This window comes from Agelaius phoeniceus, chromosome 8 (assembly GCF_051311805.1).
Source record: "Agelaius phoeniceus isolate bAgePho1 chromosome 8, bAgePho1.hap1, whole genome shotgun sequence".
Classification (NCBI taxonomy): domain Eukaryota; kingdom Metazoa; phylum Chordata; class Aves; order Passeriformes; family Icteridae; genus Agelaius; species Agelaius phoeniceus.
In genome coordinates, this window is record NC_135272.1 from 36,509,353 (window position 1) to 36,529,900 (window position 20,548).

The 20,548-nt window shown below is 49.8% G+C and overlaps 1 protein-coding gene across 4 annotated transcripts in view; it reads right to left on the reverse strand.

Moving 5' to 3' along the window:
* The window catches only part of JAK1 (Janus kinase 1), a 70,874-nt gene extending 50,402 nt beyond the window's left edge, over positions 1 to 20,472 (reverse strand). Inside the window, exons 1-3 of one of the 4 annotated variants that reach the window (XM_077182629.1) lie at positions 20,362 to 20,472; positions 19,605 to 19,913; positions 18,579 to 18,684 (exon numbers count right to left, since the gene is read on the reverse strand). The gene's annotated coding sequence lies outside the window, so the exon portion shown is untranslated. Of the gene's footprint in view, positions 1 to 6,264; positions 6,453 to 18,578; positions 18,685 to 19,604; positions 20,252 to 20,361 lie in introns of those variants that run through there. The other 3 variants (XM_077182630.1, XM_077182628.1, XM_077182627.1) reach the window with 3 other exon arrangements.
* Between the last annotated feature and the right edge of the window lie 76 nt (positions 20,473 to 20,548).

Sequence of the window (20,548 nt, forward strand, 5' to 3'; positions counted from 1 at the left end):
TGAATTCCTCCCACAACACATGCTGGCGTAGAACAAGGCAAGTTGATTTTTTCCACTTGGTAAAACAAAGGTCTCCGGGGGAGAATTCCAGCTACAAAGCTCTGCCAGCAATTTGCATCTCCATGGGATGCATCCATCAGGGTTTGTTCTGTATCACCAAGAAACAACCCCAAAGTTCCCCTCAGGACAGTGAGCACAATTGGCGAGGAATTGCTATGATCCCACCAAAAATCGGGGATCACACAGGTTCCTTGTCTCTGACCAGAGTCCAAATGAGCTCTGGACTATTCCTTGTCTTTAGGGCCTGCAGTTATTAAGAGACTCCTACAAATCAACACCTAAGTCAAATAAAAGACATTTAAGCCAAGCCCTGAGGTTTCTAACAGAGAAGTTCCAAGGTTAAAACTCCATTTCAGAAGCACCTGGTGCCCGTTACAACCTGCAGAGCCCAAAGAGACTTTGCCACCAGGAACACTGGAAGGCAGCAAGGGCTGAGTCTGGGAATTGCAGCTGTTACTTCATTACTAAAGTCAAATGCACCTTTCTCTTCCTTCAGCATTAAGGACGAGAAAGAAAGGTAGAAGAAAAACTATATAATTTAATATAAATGCAATACAAATCAAGAGCAGGAAAGGGCAAAGAGGCAAAGTGAATTTGTAATCCTTTTTTTTTTTTTTTTCAGAGGGAGGGTAATTCCTGTAGCACAGAGTGACAGAGCTGTGGAAGGTGACAACACAGGCTGACACCAAGGTGAGATACACACAGCTCAGGCTCCCTGACCTCTGGTGCTTTATGAACTTTTAAACTCTCAGCCCCAGCAATTTCAAAATTATTGGTGCCTGCTTTGCTGTACTTTGAGGAAAAGTGAAATACAGAAGTGTCCAGGAAGTGAAAGGTTATTTCTTGTGCATCCTCAGTAAACATGAAACACTGAGTGCACAAGAAAACACCACACAAAGTGACCTGCAAATGCCACCTTGCAGCTGGATCTTGGATTTTGAATTCAAAACCTCAGCACCGAGGGTGGCCACTCCTTTTTTCAGTGCAGGAGGCCACCAGCTTGAGGCAAGAGGTGAGAGTTTGAGATGCTGGGGAGAAAAAAACCAACCCATGCAAAACAGATTTAAATACAAAAGACTGAGCCTAATGCAGTACTTAAGGTGGTACCTTTAATACTTTTTTTTTCCCTTAAACATGTGATGCTTTACAACTAATTTATCTCCATACTTTACAACTAATTTATCTCCATGAAAAGATAAAAATCAAACAGAACAACTCACACAAATATAAAAACGCACTTTGCATTTGTTATCACACTTTAGTGAAATCCAGAGGAGAGCAGAGCCAGGTATTTATGGATGGCAAGCACCAGGAAGTCATTTAGACTGTCCAAGTGCCAAGGGTTTTAAGGCTTGTTTTGTTTATTGTATCTCTCCGTGCTCAAAATGGCTCAAAATGAACATAAAAGTCACCTCTGCCAAATTGATTTCCTGAAAATCTGGGTCCATACACAAACAAATCGTGTGTCCCCTCCTCCCTCCTGTCCCAGTCATGGAATGAGCACTGTCTGCTCCATTTTCCTTATCTAAAAAAAAGTGGAAGGTTTAGATCTGTCCTTTTCCTGACAAACAAGGTGTCAAGGGTTTTTCCCAGATTTCCTAAGCTGAACAACAATTTTTCCCTGTTCCAAATGGTATCAGTCAATATTAGCTCAGTGCCAGCTCCCAGCCAGGAAAATGAAGTGGTCTCCAAGATCTGAAGTGAAAGACCAACAAACTCACTTTGAGAGAATATGCACCACATTCAAGGGTTATTATTAAGAGTATCACTAATACAATTTAATATTTCAATATCCTGCTAAACTCCAGCTGGGCCCCCTGATGAGCAAGACAAATTCCATTCAGTCTTGGAATAGCTGGAAGAGACAGGAAACACTCAAGGAACAACCTAAACAGTACTTGGAGTCCAAAACTGCTACAAGTTTGAACTATATTCATATTCTGGGGCTTCAACAAGCCAAAGCCCCTCTCAGATCCAATCTATAAACATGGGAGGAAGGTGCAAATTCCCTTTAGAAGTTTTCTCACGGAAGGAGGAAGAGCAGTTGTCAGATTTTGTGTTCAATGAGAATTATGCTTTTGGGAACTGGGGCCAAACTCTTGACTCACAGTAAATCCCACACGCTTCAAAATCCAGAGAATATTGCATTAAACACTGGATTAATTCCCTTTATTAGCACAGCCTCCCTCATGCAGCAGACCTGCTTCAAAGGAGTAGCAGTAAAATCTATCATAAAGCAAAGCCACCAGATAAATGGATTTATGACAGCTGAGTTTCCCAAAGCCAATCCCCTTGTAAAGGCTCCTTCTTGCTATTTCCAGAAAACTGCAGCCAGATCCAAACAGGACCAACAGCAACACCAAAAACACCAAACCATTTTAATTTCACAGTTTCCCTACTCTGCTTATTTCCACCTTACTCTGCAGCTTGATTCCTCCTCATAGAAAACCTCCTTTTTTTTTTTCTTCCACCAGGCTTTCACCACTACCTTTCTCCACAGTTCAGGATAATGCACAAACCCTCTGCTTTTCCCTCAACTTCCAGCTCTTTTATTTTATTTTCTTTTATTTCCTAAATTACCTTTTACAACCCAGAGGGAGGAGAAGGAAACCTAAACTTAGTTAAACAGAATAATTTCATGTGCCAGCAGTTTCAAGGCATAATCATGATCACATCACACGCAGAGAGCCACGTTAATATCAGTGCTCTCAAATCTCCCCCACTGTGCAAAAGGCATTATTGATTTGCAGAGTAACTGCTCCAGACTTTACTTTTCCATGTCGAGGCTGCTCTCCCAGTTTCCTGCAGCTCAATTTTTCTGTCAGTTATGCAACTTACGTTACATTTATATAACTAGCTCAAAGAAAAAAAAAAAAAAACCAACAACCAATAATTACTCCAGCCAGCAAAACTGTTGGCAGTTTTATAAAGCCCTTCAGCATGAAGAAAATGGTCAGGGCATGTTCCTTAAAAATCCACCTGTCTGCAACAGGCCAGGACATTAAAACCACTAAATTATACTTCCTCCTCTCCACTTTCAGTCACGAGAAACTTGCAGCCATTTTGCCCAAGTAAACCATCAGCAACTTCTTCCAGCAGTTTTCTGCACTGGTTTAGTTTTTTGGAAGGATCTATGTGAAATGAATCCTGGATGGGAGCCTCCAAGTGCTGCTAAAGAAATCAAATGAGAGAAAACCCCCCTTCATCTGTCACTTCACGTCCTGCACAGAAGCTACAGCAAGAGATGGAAGTGGCAACTGAGCTGCCAAAAGCCCAAAATTCTGATTTTTTAAAGCTCCACTTTCCTTCTTGATGAGGCTGAAGCATGTCTGTCTCACCCTGCCAGCAAAACTGAGCTGCATCAGGCCATGAAAAATAGGCAGGCTTTCAGCATTAACTGCCTGAATTACGTGCTTGAACTGTAAAAGCCATTTTCTATCAATTTAGCAAGTGTTTGCCATCACCAATACCTGAAATCTAATTGCATATTAAGTGCTTCAAAGGTCTGGAGCAACTCTGAGTGTGCTTACAGGAATAATGCCTGAATTGCAAACTGTTAGCCAGGCTGAAAGAGAACAACGTGAATATTGCCAGTTTTTCACCCAGAAGAAAACACTTGATCATTTTTAATTGCTGTTGGACACCAGACAAACCAGGAACTGAGCCCCAACTCGGTGTTCTCTCCACCATCTGGCTTCTCAAGCTCCTTCCCGGGTCAGAAATCCTCCCAACAACCCTTTTCACACCTCGCTAAAAGCAGTCCTGAGGGTTTGCTTTCATGTGTGAAAGCTTTGGCCTCTCCAAACAATGCAAACACCTTCGTCTGTAAGGAATCAGAGCAGCTGCAATGGACACCCAACACAAGGATTACCCATGTGGCTGCTGGATTTTGGAGCTCCCTTCCTCATTTGGAGCCTCTTCCTCAAGCCAGATCGGGCACCAGAAGGTGTCAAGGAAAGTTCAGTTGAAGAAAAAGGTGTTTCACCTCCAAATCCAGGGAGCAGGGGAAAAGGGTGAAGCTGGCAGGATGCTACCTGTGAAAATAGATTTTTTTTCCACTCCACACAAAAAAAGGGAAGCTGATTTCTCTGATTTCTGTCTTTATTTGCAAGACTAAACAACGACAGAAATGTCCATCTAAACTTCTTGAATTTATACCACTTAGAAGAACACTGCCTTACTTCCAGCCCCGAAGAGGTCAGGCTAAAGAATAAAACTAACTTGAAATTGCAGACTCTGTTTGACTGAGGGAAAAATGAGTTTAAAGGGAATATTGATTTTACCTCCTGAATGACTGCTCGGGTGCACTTCAGCTTTTTGCTTTGCAGCTGATACATGTTGGCTTTTCAAAGTTTTTCCATTAAATATTCCTGATTTTTTTTAAACTAAAATAATTGAACAGACAGAAACAGCTCAACATTTACAGAAGCTACCTCCCAAAAAAAAGGCCACTTTGCAATTAAATCTGAACTAACTGTGCAGTGCACTGCCCTCCAGGAATTCACAAGCTTAAAAATCGTTCCTGTTTTGTGTTTATATTCTGTAATATATTCTAAGTTTAAACCCACTCCCCGTGGCTTTTTCCAAGCTTTTCACATCACCTTTCCCAAAGGGCAGAGACACACTGTGCCACCAGGCCTTGGGACAGCTTGCAGACACTGTGACACTTAGATCAGTAACATATTTAACAACTGAATCACCAACAATGTACTGACAAAAACATTTGTAGCATCTGCCTGCGATGACAAACGTGAACATCTCAAGCCTGGCAGGTTTGTCGGCTCAGCCAGAGCAGCTCGGCCTGAGCTGGCCCCACATTTCAAGCACCTGTCTTGCTATCACCTAACACAGACCCAGATCAAGGTGCAATTTCCTGTGTGTTTTAAAAACAAGTGCCAGGAGGAAATGCCTCCCAGTCCCCTTATAAGGGCAAAACTGAACTTAATAGCGAGCTGCAGCACCCGAATAAAGCAGCACCCAAGTACATCCACTGTGCTCGGGAATAAAAGTGCAGGAATCTTCCCCAAGCAAAGTTGGGTTCATGGGAGTTCAGTTTAAACACTGACACGACTTGGAGTTATTTCTATCTGCCTTCCCAAATAAATGAATCACAAAAAAAAAAAAAATCCTGAAGTTTTCTTGCATTTAGCATTTTAGACATGCCTCAAATTATGACTTCCCATTGCTAATCCCTTGGAACAGACAGTGCATCCTCCTCAGCACAGTGTCTGTTTAAACAGAGCTGGATCCATCCTCTCCTGCCTCACGGAGCCACTGCTGAGCTGTCTTTCTACCCTCAATCTGCATTATTAGCAGCAGCCTTGATGTGCTTCAGATTTGTCCTAGTTCTCCCCATACATGGGTTTTTAAAACCCCAATTCAACACGGTTATAGAACCATAGATTGGCTTGGGTTAAAGAGACCTTAAAGATCGATTTAGTTCCGACTCGCAGCCATTATCCCACGCAGCAATTACTTTGTCACACACGCACAGAGCAGAATTATGGTTTAGGCATCTGCAGAAGGTGCACAATCGGCACAACTCGCCAGGGTCCCTGCTCCTCATTCCTGCGTGTCCTTTGGGGTGATGGATACCCAGCCACGGCCGGCACCTACCTCCCGTGAGGGAAGGGGCACAGAGGGGTGGAAGATGTCCCCAAGTGTCCCTGTGTACAGAACAGCTGCCAGACCGACAGCCGGACACCATCAGCTGCCCGGCAGTGGAAGGCAGGGATGTCCCCGGCACTGAGAGCTCACGGTCCGCGCTCACCCGGGGCTCCGGGGGCTTCTAACTCCCCCAAACCCACCGGCGGCCACAACCGGAGCCGTTTCACTGCTGTTCCCCCGGGCCCGAAATGTGGCTCTGACAGCCCTGCCCGCACAGCCCCGCACCCCTGCCTGAGGGGCACCGGGGGCACCTCCATCGGCTCCCTCTGGGACCGGGGGAACGCGGAGGCTCCGCTCGCTCTGGGACCGGGGGAACGCGGCGGTTCCTCACGGGCACCGGCCCCTCTGGGCTCAGGGCCCGCAGCCGCTCCGCACCCCGGGCGCGCCCGCCGCGCTGAGTCCGGGACGCGGCCGCCGGGAGAAGCCCACGCCACCCCCGCTCCGCTCCCCGGGAAAGGCGCCCGCCGCCCGCTCCGCCCTCCCCGGTCCCCCCCAGGCCGGCCCGGAGCCGCGGCAGCCCCGGCCGGCCCCACTCACCGCTGCCGTGGCGGGGCGGCGCCCTGCGGGGCGGCCCAGGGCGCTCGGTGCAGGCCGGGCCGAGCCGGGCCGGGCGGTGCGGTGCGGGCAGCCCGGGCCGGGAGCGGCTCAGCCCGGGGACGGCCCGCGGCGCTCGGCGGCGGAGAGCGGAGGGCGGCGGTCCCGGCACGGCGGAGGCACACGGAGCATGCGCGGGCCGGGCCCGCCCCGGGGAGGTGCCTGGGCCCGGCTGAGGCGCCGCGGGACGGAGCGGAGCGGGCCGGGGCGGGAACGCTCCGTGTGTGGGAGCGGCCCCTGTGTGGGAGCCGCCCCTGTGTGGGAAGAGCCTTCGTGAGGGAGCGGTCCCTATGTGGGTACGGCCCGTGTGGGAACGGCCCCTTCCAGCCCGAGCCGTGCCAGCGTTCTGTGGTTACCGCTCGGACAGTGCCGGAGCTGCGGGTTCTTCCCCACCCCAGCGCCGAGGCTGCGGCTGTCACCTCTGCAGATGCCCAGAGTTTGTCAAGGGGCTGTTTGAGCTAGAGAATTACGGAGTCACAGAATCATTGAGCTGGGAAAAGCCCTCCAAAGTCACCGAGTCCAATCAGTCACCCAGCCCAGAGCGCTGAGTGCCGCCTCCAGCCCTTCCCTGGACACCTCCGAACCTCCTTGCACAGCCCCTTCCGAGGCCTGAGCACCCTTTCCATGGAGGAATTCCTCCTGGTGTCCAACCTGAACCAGCCCTGGCACAGTTTAAGACCACATCTTCTTGTCCTATGGCTGGTGTCAGAAAAGCCCAACCCTCACCTGGATACAAGCTCCTGTCAGGTGTGTCTGGATCATCTTTTACAAACCCACAACCTCGTTTCCATTCTCACGCCGATGTGAGCGAGGCAGTGTAAACAACTCACTGAAATGAGGAGATGCTCACAATCCTCCCGTCTGCACAGAAAAGAAACTGTTTTTCTCACTGCGGTTTCAAACTCTTGTCAGTCACAGGAAACGGCACAAGTGGAAGTAAAACGCGTAAGAAAATGATTCAGTTCAATGAAATCACTCGCCCCTGCTTCCCACACACCACACGTATCTGGCATTTTCTTGACAGAAGAGTAAATCTGCTGCTGCCTTTTGGGGGAATTGTCCTAAAAGATGAATAGGTCATTAAAAAACCCATTCTGATAAATATTTCCCCTCCGTGTAACTCAGCCTGAGCACACTGACACCATTTTATCAAGGCTTTCTGGCGTGTGGCAGCAGCAGGTGTGAAAGGCCCCTGGCTGTTCTGAGGTGTTTACACACCTCTGCAGCTGCTCTGCCCCAGCTCATCCGCCTTGTGCCTCAGCAATCCCGAGTTTTGTCCCTTTTCTCCAGCAAATGGCCCTGGGAGCAGCCAGGAGGCAGGTGCTGCTGGCCTGGGAGTGCACGTGTCCAGGTGGTTGTCACTTACAAACTGGACAAATAATCACTGATTCCATTCTTCCCCTCTGCCGAGAGGAATCCAGCCAGCCCTGTTTCCACAGCCATCAGGGAACCAGCAGGGTGGAATTTGGATGATTTTACACCACATAAACCTTTTTCCTCAGCCACATGGCCACTGGGTCTGGATTAACCATGCACTGTGGGAAAGCACTGGAGCCTCACCCTGTTTCCATCACTTTGGTAATCTCCAGGTTAGAAAAGAGCCTGAGGCTGGAAGAAGAGAGGTTAAACAGTGCAAATCATGGAATCATGGAAGGGTCTGGATTGGAAGGGACATTAAAAATCATCTGATTTCACACCCTGCCACTTCCCACTGTCCCAGGCTGCTCCAAGCCCCATCCAACCTGGCTTTGGGCACTGCCAGGTATCCAGGGGCAGCCACAGCTGCTCTGGGCACCAGTGCCAGGGCCTCACCTCCCTCCTAGGGAAGGATTTTCCCTTAACTATTGCACTTTTATCTTCTTTTTCTGCTTTGGTCAGGGTCGGGATTAAATGCATAGAGATGGTGTTTCATGTTCGGGCTCAGATGTTTATTAATTCTATATTGTAGTCTTATAAGTTGTGAATTCTACAGCAATTCACTGTCAAGCTACAAAATGGCCTCATATTTATCTTTATAAGGTCTTTTAAGGAAAAACTATCTAATAAAGAAACGACACTTAAATTATTTTTACTTTTAACCTAATAACTAACCACTCATGTTCTTCAATGTGGATTTTTCTATCTAATGACAAAATACCACCTACACTCATGAAGGAGAAGGTGAAGAAGAAGGACCAGCCACCACCCTAAAACTCCCCTCTTGCCTTATATATATTACTATATTCTAAAACTTTAAACTCTAAGTTTGCCACCATGTGATGTTACACACTTCTGTTCAAAGTCCACCCCCACAATCCCACTTCTGTCATTTAATTTTGGAAGCTTTCTCCACTGCCTCAGTGTTCTTTTGGGGGTCAGTGCCTGGCAGCACAGAAAGTCTGAAATTCTCAGTATCCAGGGCTCCAACACCTAACATCTAAGATATGTATGGATGTACCATGGTCCCAGGCCTGACCTCTTCTTGTTCCCTTTTCCCTGCATTTTACCTGCAGGAGCTGCTTCCACCAATTCTCTTTCCTTCTCACCAGCCCTTCCCATGGCTTTGCCTCGATGAGGATAAAATCATTTTTCCTGGTGGGTTTTCATGCTGAAAACCACCCCAGATCTGCATTATTTATGCCTTACAGGCCGGACTTGTTTCTCAGCACAGCAACTGATGCTGCAAAGGTCCTTAAACCCTGAGCTGCCCAGCCCAGCCAAGGCTGTGACCCAGGATTGCATAAGGGGCTTAGCCTGGGGCTGCTCGTGGAGGAGAGCAGCTTTACCTCTGCTCCACCTAAATCCGTGCCCACAGCCCGGGATCATGTCCAGGAATGACCCAGGCTGCCAAAGGCCACGTCCTTCAGCCAGAACTAAAATCACAGACACCTCACTTTAAAAAAAAAAACAGGGGCTGAGCTGCTCTGGCACTTGGATTTCACTGAAATTGTGTGTTCAGTCTCCCAGTCCTGTCTGCTACGTCAGCTTTTCCTTCTTTTCCTTGATTTTGGGACACTGCTGGTTGTTCTGTGACATGAAACTGGGATGAAATCAATGTACTTTTAAAAATTCCTCCAAGAACTATGTTAATAATGGGGGGGAATTTCCAGCCTATACCCAAAATTGTCTGTGTTTACCACAACATTCCAGCCTATAGGAAGGATGCAATTTTGTACTAAAACTCTTAAAGCAGTTTTCTCTAAGGAATTAATCATCTGTAATTGTGGCTTTGTTTCTTGCTTAGAAAGAGAATAGGCTGGCAAAGAGCTGCAGAAAAGTAAATAAAGAAAAACAAACCTTTTCTTCCCCTCTATGTACTGGGGTGCAGTGACACATCTGAAGAATTCTCTTGTGTCTTTCATCCTTCTTTATTTTGCAAATTCCAGGATGCACTGATATTCTCCACCAAAAAAATAAGAAGCAAATACAGAAGATGAGATCTGACTGTCTTGGTATTTGTGATTTAAAAATCAAGCTAAATGCCAACAAATTTCCTCTTGTATCCTTCTTTAAAGAGGGATAGGGATGGATGCATGGATTATCCCCTCCTTGTCCACTCTGCAGTTTGATTTCAAGCTTCACCTTTCCCTCTGAAATGGGATATTTCCACTTCACCTTAAAGAGTTTAAATGTTTTAAAAGCTTTTTTTAAAAAATGTATTTCAAACTACACTATGGGGCATACGGTAAAGTGCTTTAAATCACTGATGGCATCAGCTTGGGATTGACAGGACTTTTATATAAAGGTGATTTAACATCTCTAAGTGTTCCAGCTTGTCATTGATTTGTTCCTGGCAGTAACTCTGGGGCCTGGTTCTCCTCACTCGTATCAGCAAAATTCAGGAGGATGCAATGAAGTCAGAGATGAGTAAAAGGAGATGTAAAATTCCCTAACCTGTAGTAGGATTTGAAAGCATTCTGAGAACAACTCTGTGTCCTCACACGCTTCTGCAGAGCGCTGTGGAAATTAAAAATCATTTTATGAATTATATTTTTGGTTTTCCCCATGGCAGGATGCAGGGCCAGGAGGAGCAGGAGGAGGGGGTCACCCAACCAAACCCTGGATGCTCCAAAATCCAAAGCACCCCTTCAGCTGGGTTTGTGGGTACCCCTGCACCCCCTCCCCACAGAACACCTCAGAGCCCGTGGGGCCCTGCCTGCCCGTGGGGTGTATAAATAGACAGCCAAGGGCACAAGTTCTTTACATCTGATCTGTTGCTGAATTTATCTTCAGCTTCCTGTGCTCACGGAACATGCGTGAAACCCCGCTGCTGACACGGTTTTCAGAGAGCTCTGCTTGGAAAAGCAAGCCAGAGAATTTATTTTGAGACGCGGGCAAGGTGTGAATTGCTTCCGAGTAATTAACTACTCCTAAACATGGCGTCCCACCCTTCTTTTTACAGCTATAATCTCATTTTGGGGAAGGAGAGCTCCTTCACGCCTGTGGTCCAGGGGCACTCGGCAGAACAGAGATGAGATGTTGTGCCCTGGTTCCCCGGTGCCCCGGCCGGGCTGCAGGGGATTTCCTGGGCAGGCTGCAGCCAGTGCCAGAGCCGTGGGCGGGAGGTGCAACAGGAGCTCAATTCCCGACTTTCCTGCCCGGGGGGATGAGTTCACTCGCTTTGCTCCCAGCTGGGGAGTGTGAAGGTGCTGCTGCCGTGTCCCAGCCCTGCAGCGGGCGTGTTCGTGTCGCTGCTTGCCTTCACTGTCTGGTTTTCCCCGTTGCCATCTCTCTGGTTCTTCATTGTTCTTATACCAAACCAAACCAACAGTTTTATTTTCATTTCCCCCCCCCCCAGATTTCTCTGCTGAAAAATATCCCTTCTGCTGCCTTGCTGGGAAGCAGAAACTGGGTTTGTGTAGAGCTCTGGAGCAGCTGCAGAGGAGGAAGATGGTGATGGTGGCCAGCTCCAAACCCTGCTTCTGGCTCCCCCTCCCCTGAACTCATTCCACCAGCACGTTTTTATTATGCTTCAAGCAGATGAATAAAATACATCAAGACAAATCAATAGTGCCCAGAAGCTCAAATGCATTTTCTTGATCTCATCCACTTCCCAGCACAGCCCTTTCCAGAAGGATGAGCTTGCTGCTGGCACAGCTCACAGGTACCCACTTGCTGCCTGGCTGCCTGCCAGCCACACCACTGGAGCTAGACAGTGCTGCTCTCACAGACTGGCTCCACATCCACAGGGATATTCATGGATATATATATGGATATTTTATTTTTTTTTCTGGGAGAGATATATATATCCCAGAAAAAGTTGTGCGTGCAACAGCTGCGTTTTATAAGGGCAAGTTTGGAAGTGGAATGTGCTGGTGGCGAGGCACAAAGCACAGCAGTGACCTCAACCTGAGCAATAATTAAATATTTTCAGATGGGAAATGTCACGTTTGTCACCAAAATGATCCAATATTGATCATGTCCCTCTCTGTCCACACACCCCAGAATTTGTGTACCTGGTTGAGGCATTTCTCAGGTCGTGCCCAGCACTGTCCAGGTTCCCTGTCCCATTCAGGGGGACACACGTGACACAGAGCACATAGTATTTCTAAAATCTTTAGTGCCTGGACAAATTCCAAAGCTCACTCTGTTGCTGCTGTTTTCCTCATGTGCACTTTTGGAAATGACAATTCCTCACTCTGGGCTAAAAAGCAGCACTTTGAGGTGGGCTTTACCATATTCCCCCTTCCTCTGTCATAAAGAGATTGGGAATTGAGGTTGTGTTTCTAGGAAGGGTGTTGTTCATAATGACCCAGAGGGTTCAGAAATCTAGGCAGGACAGCAAACAAACTCCAGATCTGGAGGAAAGTGGAGTATTTTCCCATTAAGGATGAGCTGAGTGCCCCAGTCCAGCTGTGCTCGTTGAATGGAGTCAGCAAGACCAAGTGGCTGCTGTGGGAAGGGGAAAAAGAGAGTGTCAGGGATCTTAGAGAAATGTGATCTTCTGGCTGGTCTCTGTCACCCTGGGTGGCCTTTAAATGGCACAGTCCACACTAAGAGAGTTGTCACAGTGAACTTGAATATGGGTTTCTAACCTACTGAGAACATCCAGATTGCAACACAAAATCTGGTGGAAATGGCTGAAGTTACCATTCCAGTCCATGAAAGCTATGGAGGTGAGGAGCAGTGCAGGAATTTTCTCCCATCTCTCTGTTTTCCTCATTTCCTCTTGTATTTCAGGCAGCTGTTTTAAAAGACTGTGACATTAACTTAGCTGAGTTCAAGAGGTGAAGAAGGGAGAAGTCCACAGTCTAAGAAGGAATTCAACAAAAACCCTGTTCCTCTGATAATTTTCAGATAAAAACTGCCCTGAGTTTTCCTTTAATGGGGTTGCACACAACTGCAGAAGCTTGGCACATTTACATCCAAAATTAATTAGGCTTCATTAGCAATAAACCTGTGGAAATTTTCATTTCCAGAGTGCCCTGGATCCATTTCAAACCAGGATGCAGGAGATGTGGATGTTCTGCACAGGGAGGAGATTTTGCCCAACCATGTGACGTTTTTATCACTCTGGGAATGTGAGCACACAGAACACACCAAACCAGGCACATCCTCGTGGAGCTTCTCAAGTTGTGATTTGTGTCCATCTCATCCAGCACAGCCTGTGCTTCCGTGGGAGAGGGATTGACTCCTCCTCATCCACTTCCCTCTGGAAGATTCTGCTCCAACACTGACACCTTTTTGTGTGTTATCATAAAACCATGCTGTATTTAAAATAAGCAGGAGGTGAGACTCCCATCATGTAAAACAGCTCTCCCTGTTCCAATTAAACCACTGATTCCCACTGACCCCCCCTGCTCCTCTACCAGCCCTTTCTCTGGGGCTCTTTGCCACCACCAGACCAAACCTGCCTGTGCTGGTGCTGCCCTTGTGTGTGCAGCCCTCGACTCATGGCCTTGGACTTCCCACCACCCTCAGCCCCAGGCTGGTGCAGGCAGCAGGGATGAGACCCATGGATGGGTCCTGGCTGCTGGCATGGGGTCACAGCTCCACTGTCCATCCACCAACACTTCCAGCAGGAATCACTTGCTCTCTGCCAGTCTTATTTTTAGGCAGGAGGAATCTGAGGCTTGTGCAAATGTTTAAACACACGTCTCTGCTGAATTATTCAGTGTGCTCTGCCTGCTGCTGGAGTTCATTCAAAGGGAGGGCAGTCAACAGGGCTCTGACATTCACCGTGGAGAGGGGGTGCCAGAGGGAGCACCAACAACTCCCTGCCCCCAGCCCTCTCCAGCCCTCCTGCCCCAGCTCTGGGCTCCCCTAGCACTGCTGTCCAGCACCTAATCTGAGCAAATCTGCCTTAATTGAAGGTGGCCCTGTGTGGCACAGAGCTGGGGACTGCTGTGTCCTGAGCTGTGAGTGAGGCTGCAGTGTCTGACTTAAGGAGGTCCAAGGTAAAACCTGAGCAGCCTCATATTTTTCTCCATTTTCTGCTCTGGTTGAAAGAGGCTTTTTCCAGGGGCAGATGCACATCCCTGTCCATCACAAACCCCAAAGTGCAGCTCTCAGCCTCTTGCAGTCAAAGGGGAACTTGGGATTTAAATTCTAATTTCACCTATAAACTGAAGCACAGCTGGGAGCCAAAGCCCTTTAGAGTAGAGGGGTCTTTCCTCTGGTTCCACCACTCCCAGAAAAATTAGAACATTTGCTCAGCATCAATTAAAGACCTTGTAAAAGAGTATATTAATCCACATGTGGGTCTGTGCACCTCTCCTGCTCCTGTGAAATGTTATGAAGAGCAAATGATGTACCAAACTCTGCAATCTTGGCTTGCTCATCTGCCCAAATGCAGCAATTACAGCAGTAACTGACTCTGCACCACACTGGAACACTCAGCTCCTGCTGAGTACTTTTGTCCCTGATCAGCCATCACATAAAGTCACAGTTTCCACTGGTGAATCAAGCTAATGACAAAATGCAGGGTTTACATATAATCCAACAACTCAGCAAGCAGCGGTTTCCAAAATGTGAGATACAGGCAGAAATACCCTCTGGAGAAAGGAGAAGGGATTGTATCACCCTCTGTTCACACACTGCTCCTGGGCACTGCTTTTCCCAGTTCCAGGGGAAAACAGGACAGTACAGAGAGACTTCAGCAGAGTTCATTCCTCATTGTCCAGCATCTCCAGGCTCACACTGAGGATTTCCTTAATCAGACATAAACTCAAGTTGCTTTCTGGTACATCTAATATTTGCATGGGGACATTGCAAGTAGGCAGCTTAATTTGTAAAGATGTTTAATCATGAAGGTCTGGGTTAGAGTTCAAGTTCAAGTGTCTGCACTAAGCTGGAGAAGATCTAAATAAGCAGCAATTGAAACAGTCTGACTCATACAGGGCACTGCTGGACTTTGAAATGGCTGAGTGCTTAAAGCTCTGTTGGGAAGGATTCTTCTTATTTCAGTCCAACAGCAACAGAAGGTACATTTTGGGGGGAAAAAAGGCATTTTGGGGAAAGGTAACATCTTCACCTGGTTTCAAGGGCTGCAGACAGTGGATGCCTTTAATCCTGCTGCTGTCAGAAGGGCCAGACTGCTCCGAGTAGCAGCTCCCACCCTTAAAAGGCTGAGCTGAGGCTGGGAGCCAGGAGCAGAGCAGCCATTCCAGTCTGCAGCCTCACAGCCCCGAGGAGACATCGCAGGAGCAGAAGTGCTCCTCTCCCCACGTGGAGCGTGGGTGGGAAGGCAGCAGAGTCCAGACAGGAAAAGGGACATTCCTGATGCAAGAGCCTGAGAACTGCTGGGTGAGAACAGACCCATCTGGAATGGCAGCTGAGGCACAGCACCAGGAACTGCCCTGCCTTGGGATCAGTCCCAGGAATCACAGAGAGAGCATGGGCCTTGTTTCTGCACCACTGGATGCAGGTTGTTTATGTCTTGCTTCAACACGTTGGTAGGAGGAAGTGCTCCAGTGGCAAAAGAGACTCTGAGAGTTGCATTGTTCATGTGCAGCAATGTCTGGGCAGCAAACCCACCAGCCTGTGCCATTCCCATATCAGGAGGAAGCTACAGGAAAAAGAGATGGACTCTCTGCCCACTGTGCTAGAGAGGGAGATAGATTCCAGTAAATGTGGCTGGAGAGGTGCTGCTCTGAGGCACAGGCAGTGCTTCAGTTCCTGTGCCACGGCAGAGCTGAGGCTGTGCTTGTTGTGACAGGAAATGAGAGGCACCAGTCACTGGGGCGGGCTGTGCCTGTTCAGCAGCCCCACAGGAGTGTCCCACGCACAGCTCTGCTGCACATCCCTAAAAACACCACAGGTTGGTCTTTAACCTCAAACCTGAGCCATGGCTAGGCAGGTGAGCAACTGCACTCCTTGGATCTGACCCAAAACAAACCTTGGATCTGCCTCTGAGCACTCCTCTTGCTTTCTGTGGGCAGGAAAGAACTTGATGGTTTCTACAGGGAGTCACCAGGCTGACTGCTCCTATCAGGGAGCACCTGGAGCTGTCCCTGGGGCAGCACCACGAGCACCTGGCTGGATGCACCTGCCTTTCTGCCAGGAGAGGGATTGCACATTCCCTGAGCACCTGCTGGATCCTGAAATGGGGAAAACCAGAGCCCTGGGCAGCTTTCAGATGCTCCCATGGCCAGGATCCCCCAGGTGCTCCTCTGTCCTGTCCATCCTGGAATGATGGTGGCACAGGAGGGAGCAGCGCAGCAGCGCTGCTGTGGGACAGCCAGTACAGAGATGATGAGCACTGCTCCTTTTTGGGATAAGCACATTCCTGCCTGATCAAGAGGTGCCTGAAACCTTTGGAAAGTGGAAGCTGGGGGTTGACTCTGCTCAGATTTTAGTCCAGAATTTAAACTCTTGGTAGCAGGGTGTCTTTTTTATTGTTTGCAGCTTCTGGTGAGACAGAGGCCTCCTCCAGAAGCAGCCTCGAGCCTCTGTCCCAGCACCAGTAAGAATTTCCCCCCTTTAAGTGACGCAGGCTGGCAAAATGTTCCATCGTGGCTGCACAGCCCTGACCCCACCAGGCTGGCCCCAAAAACTTCCAGTGAGCAGCAGGGAAATGAAAAACCATCTTTGTATCATCGTGGGGTTAATCCCTGTCTTCTCCCCCGAGCAGCAGGGAAGCACAGGGCAAAGCCCTGCTGGACAAGAATGATCCAGCTCAGAAAGAAGAATTTCTAAACACCACTGGGTCAATGACCACGCCGAATGTCAGGATGGAGAGCAAACAGTGACCTCTGGAAAGTGCTGCATCAGCCTCGGCATCCTGAATGCCACCAGCTCCTCGGGGAAGGGCAGCAATCTGGGAAACGGGCACTGCACGGACATTTCTGCAGCTCTCCGGTTACTTTATGCTAAAATCTTGGGATTTCACAGTCCCACCACAAGCCGGCCCGCGGGGCCCCTCTGCTGTCGTGTCCCAGCACTGCAGAGTTAACTCACATGGCACAAAGATCAGCACTGGCTCCCTGAAAAACACCTCATTTCCAGGGATTTTGATGACATCGCTGGAAAAATGACCCAGGAAATTCAGTCTCCCACTCACAGAGCAGAGAAGCCCCGAGGAAACCCTGCAGGGGGCTGTCCCCGATCCACCAGTAACTCACTGCTGGGAAGAACCCAATTCCCACCACCAATTTCCACCTAGAGACCTCTGAGTTACAGTAACCAGCCAAGACTGCTGTATCCTAACAAAAAAAAATATTAAAAAGTATCTTAAAAGGGCTTCATTTTCTCTATTGCTACAGAATAATTTGTTCTGTTACCAAGTAACCCCACCGAGGGGCCTCTCTGTTATTTAATATCCACCAGGCTGCACAGGACCCTGCTTTGGGAACCACTCCTGACCACTTCCAAAGCACAGCATTTCTGGAAGCCCTCCCCAGAGGAAACAGCCAATACCGAGGCAGAGTGTGTAATATTTTATTGAAGCAAACGTGACCTTTATGCCAAGGGCTCCAGGTGAAACGAGCACACTCCAGTGGAGCAGGACGCCGTGCGTGGGGGCTTTGGTGGCCCCAGGGTGCCGTGAAGCTCAGATGGCTGCCATCCTTCAGTTATCACAGTACTGTACCTTTACAAGAGACAGCATCAGCACTGTGATAACTGAGCCAGGGCAGCCTGGCAGTCATTGGCCCCTCCGTGGCACTGCCGAGTCCTCGGTGTCCTCCTCCCTCAGTGTCCCAAAAACCCCACGTCACCCACAGGTGAAAGCCTCAGGAGCCTTAACACAAGTGGCTTTGCAGCTGAGGTTCACTCCAGGAAATCATCCACATAATTAGTGTTAAATCTTAATGACCACGGCGGCTTCCGAGTGGTTTTAAGCAGCAGCTCCTTGTGGGCAAATCCACCCACGCTGGCTTTAATGGAGAGAGAGTAACCCCCCCTGCTCCAGGGGACAGCCCTTCCTCCCCCTTAAATCCAGGCAGCCAGCAGCACTTGGCTCATGCTGCCGAGTGCTGGGTGTCAGGGAGCAGTGGGGACAGTGGCAGGCAGCCAGGAGAGCTGCTGGAGCCGCTCTGGGACAGCGGCACCACGGCGGGCACGGCCCCGACGGCGGCACCAGCCCCAAGGGTGGCACCGGCACCGTGCCCTGAGCCCGCCAGGCTCCTGCTGCCTGCTCTTCCAGCCATTCCTGGAGTGCCCAGCCCACAGCCCCACTGGGCTCCTCTGGAGCCTGGCACGTGTGTGTGTGTGTGTGTGTGTGTGTGTGTGTGTGTGTGTGCACAGGCAGCAGGGCTGATCCTGCCGTGCCCTCCCAGGGGAGCAGCTCCCAGGGCCGGCTGTGCCCACAGGGACTGCAGGGAGCAGCCTCCAGGTGCCCGAGCTGGCATTTTCAGGTCATCAAATCCACATAAAAACATTTGGAATGCACAATCCCACTAATTAGTTAAATTGCAAGCTTCCATCAACCTATATTTACTCCCCCCCATTGTTTTTTTTCACTTCCTTAAAAACAGGCACTGCTGAAAAGATCATGGAACTATTCCTCCACCCACCACTTTGTTGTGTATTTCTACAACTTTACCCCCTCTTGGCTTTTTTTTTCTTTCCTAAAACCAGGCATTCCTGAAAACATCACAAAATTATTTCTACCACCCCCACGTTGCCTGAGGGAATTGGATACATCAAGTTCTGAAATGAGTTTAAAAAAACACAAGGGTTTCATGCTGCCAGAGTTAATGTGTTACTAAGTTTCCAATAAAAGTCCATTTATGATGTTGATGGAGCAGCACAAGAAGCTTCCATGTTTCCACCAGCAGGAAGCAGAAACTCCAAAAATTGTTTGTTTGTTTGTTTTTTTAACACTCTAAATAACTCACCTGGCAAAGAGAGGGTGCTGAGATGTCCCAGAGGCTGTTTTTAAGAGAGAAACACAAAACACTGGGCTGGATCCAGCCGTGAAAACGCTGCCTTACAAGTTTGCAACTCCAGAGGGCAACGGAGAGGCAAACGTGGAATATCGGAGCAGCAGCACGCAGGGGAAAAAAAAAAACATTTGCACATTTTAAAACAAACTCCAAACATACATTACATAAAAGGGGGACAGTCAACAGATTATGCAATGCTGACGTCAGGCAGCACAGATGACTTCAGCATGCATCCCCAAATTTGCAGATTTGCCACAGTTTAGGGATTAATCATTAAGGAATTGGCTGTTGCTAGGAAAGCACAACAAAAACTTGCTAAAAATATTAATGGATTCTGTCCGTGCAAGGGTGGGTTTTGAAAAGGAAAGGAGCTGCATGAGCAAGGAGCCCTTGGCTCTCACTCCCAGGTGTTCTCACACCACCATTGGTATTCCAGGCGAGGAATTCTACTAATTTCAGCATGGCTTAAGTGTGGGATTGGGAATTCTACATCTCACAGGCTGAGGTGATGAGAGAAGAATCGCTGCTTTGCAATTCAAGCATGCTTTGATCACTCTATCAGGATTTTACTGCTCCAGCAGTTCCTTATCAGGGGTTTTAAAGGGAGAGGGGGAACAATTCCTCCCCAGCACCCTCTGCAACAGCAACTCCTGGAGTCACACCCATATTCCAAGGGCTGATGCCATTTTCTCTGGAGGACCCAGCTCTTCCCCCAGTTCAAATACATTTTGCTGTCTTGCATCTCACACACACACACAGATTTTTGCTTTGCTTCAGCCAGACTAAAGCTACACAGACCTGATGCAGAAAGCTCAAGCAGGTTCTCCATTTATCTGGAAAAAATCACCTTTTTTATAACAAACCCCACATTAGTTTTGGAGTCCGGCACACATTTTTGTTCTTATTATTGCTAAGGCAAATTTCCATACACTTTTTAAAAAAACCCTCCAGTTTCCAGTGTTTGCTGCCAGTTCTCACCTTTGAAACCCGTTTAAGTCGGCCTGGTTGGTTTTTAAACTCCAGTTCCACCTCCTGCCCCTTTGGGGCTGGTGATATTTTTGCAGTTGTTTCATAGGAACCAAAATTCCTTCGGCATCCCAGCGATGGGGCTGGGGACATTCCCTGCCCACAGCCCCGGGGCTGGTCCCTCCCCACCCCTACGCACGGGCCGAGGATCTCCGAGCGCTGCGAGCTGCTCTCACCCTGCGCGGGCTCGTGAGGTGCCTGAGGGGAACAAACCTCATCTCCATCTTCCCCGGCGCGCTTTGAGCACGAATCCCGGCGAGCCTGAGGAGGGAAGAAAACAAACATCTGGTGACGGGGATCCAGCGGCGTGCGGGCGGTGACACGGCCGGCGGCGGGCACGGGGGCGCTGAGGGGCGGCGGGGCCCGGGCCGCCACCGCCGCTCCCTCCCAACTTCGCTGCCAGGGCGCTGCCCGAGCTTACCTGGAGCGGGGAGGGGGAAAGCCGGGCAGCAGCCGCGGGACGGGACGGGATGGGACGGGACGGGAGAGGACGGGGAGCCCCCATGCCGCCGAGCGCCCCCCGCCCCGCTCGCCCCTCAGCGGCGCCGGGACCCGCCCGGGGCAGGGGGGGGCGGCGGCCCCGCCCGCGCAGCCCCCGAAAATGCGAGTGCGCCACGGGGCAGCGCCGCGCCCGGCGCCGCCGGCCCCGCGCCCCCCGCCGCCGGCCGCCCACCCCGCGGTGCCCGGGGCCGCGCCGGGCCGGACCCACCTGCGGGCGCGGCGGGGCCGGGGCGCGACATGACGCAGCACGGGCGGGCGGGCGGCGTGAGCGCCGCCATCTTGCCGTGTTTATGGCAGCGCCGCGCGCCCACGTGACCCGCGCCCGCTTCCGGGGGCGGCGCGGGGGCGCGCGCGGGCGGGAGGGGGGGGGGGGAGCCGGGGAGCGGCGCGCGCGC